The sequence below is a fragment of the Otolemur garnettii genome, unplaced genomic scaffold (assembly GCF_000181295.1).
Source record: "Otolemur garnettii isolate 467f Iridium unplaced genomic scaffold, OtoGar3 scaffold00087, whole genome shotgun sequence".
Classification (NCBI taxonomy): Eukaryota; Metazoa; Chordata; class Mammalia; order Primates; family Galagidae; genus Otolemur; species Otolemur garnettii.
In genome coordinates this window covers 1,036,839-1,038,753 of record NW_003852482.1, presented here as the reverse complement: position 1 = coordinate 1,038,753, position 1,915 = coordinate 1,036,839, and positions in this window count along the sequence as shown.

Genomic DNA, 1,915 nt, shown 5'->3' with positions numbered 1-1,915 from the left:
AAAAAAAAAAACCCAAAAGAGTAAAAAAAAAAAAAATTCACAGCAAAATTGACCGGAAGCTGCAGAGATTTCCCATGTACTCCCTGGCTGCCCTGGGGTACAGTGTCCCCAATTTTCAACATCCCCCTTTAGAATAGTCCCCTTACAGTTGATGAATCTGCATTGGCACATTATAACCACATGGAGTGTGTCACCTGGGGCTCACTCTCCTGTTGTACATTCTGTGGGTCTGAACAAGTGTCCTGACATAAATGCATCTCATCGTATCGCACTGAGTAGCCTCACTGCCCTAAAATCTGCCCCACCTGACCATCCCTCTCTCCTGCTGACCCCTGGAAACCACACTGTTCCTTTCACTGTCCCCATAGTTTTGCCTCTTCCCATAGTGTCACATAGTTGGAAGGACATGGTACATAGCTGTTGCTCACTGCTTCTTGCATTTTGTGATGTGCGTTTAAGGCTCCTTGGTGCCCCCTCATGACTTGGTGGCTGGGCCATTTCTTCCTAGATCGAATAGTATTCTGGACATTGCGTTTTAGTGAATGTTTTTTCTGTATCTTGAGGAAGTCATGTGATTTTTCTCCTTTCACCTGTTATGTTATGAATTACAGCACATTTTGGCTGAGCACCTGTAGCTCAGTGGTTAGGGCACCAGCCACACGCTCCGGGGTTGGTGATCTCTCCCCAGGCCTGCTAACCAAACAAATAAACAAACAAACAAACAAAAAATAGCCAGGTGTTGTGGCAGGTGCCTGTAGTCCCAGCTACTAGGGAGGGTGAGGCGAGAGACTTGCTTAAGCTCAAGAGTTGGAGGTTGCTGTGAGCTATGACACACGGCACTCTACCGAGGGTGACAAAGTGAGACTCTGTCTCAATTTAAAAAAAAAAAAAAAAGAATTACAGCACATTTAATTTTTTTTTTTTTTTTTTTTTTCCAGTTTTTGGCTGGGGCTGGGTTTGAACCCACCACCTCTGGTGTATGGAGCCGGTTCCCTACTCCTGTGAGCCACAGGTGACATCCAGCACGTTTAAAATATTAAACTAACCTTGCATTCCTTGGGATTAATCCAAGCTGAACATACTTATTGTCTTACACTAGCACAATGGGGTTAGCATATATTTTTCCTTTCTTGTAATATCCCTCTTTGGTTTTGTATTTTGGTTTTGTTGTCTGTTGGTTTGTTTAAAGAGATTGCAATCTTGGCGGCACCTGTGGCTCAAGGAGTAGGGCGCCAGCCCCATATACCAGAGGTGGTGGGTTCAAACCCAGCCCTGGCCAAAAACAACAAAAAAAAAAAAAAAAACACCAAAAATAAGAGATAGTGATCTTGCTCTATTGACCAGGCTCCTCTTGAACTCCTCATCCTCCTGAGTAGTTGGGACTACAGGAGTGTCAACACATCCCGCCTCATTCCTCTTTGGTTTTGATATCCAGATTATACTAGTCTCATAAAATTTTTCTCCAGAAAAATTTGCATAGTATTTGGATTATCTGTTCCTTGAATTTATGGTAGAACTCTTCTGTAAAGACACATAGGCCTAGTTTCTTTGTAGTAAGCTTTTTTTTTTTCTTTTTTAGGTTGAATCTCACTCTGTTGCCTTAGGCTAGAGTGCTCTTACAGCAACCTCAAGTTCTTGGACTCAAGTGACACTTCTGCCTCAGTCTCCCAAGGAGCTGGGACTATAGGTGCCTGCCACAATGCCCAGCTGTTTTTAGAGATGATGTCTCACTCTTGCTGGTCTCAAACTCCTGAGCTCAAGCACTCCACCTGCTTAGCCTTCCAGAGCGCTGGGATTACAGGCATGAACCATCATACCTGGTCTCTAGATGGATATTATTAATAGTGTTCAGAGGCTCGGCGCCTGTGGCTCAAGCGGCTAAGGCGCCAGCCACATACACCTAAGGTGGCAGGTT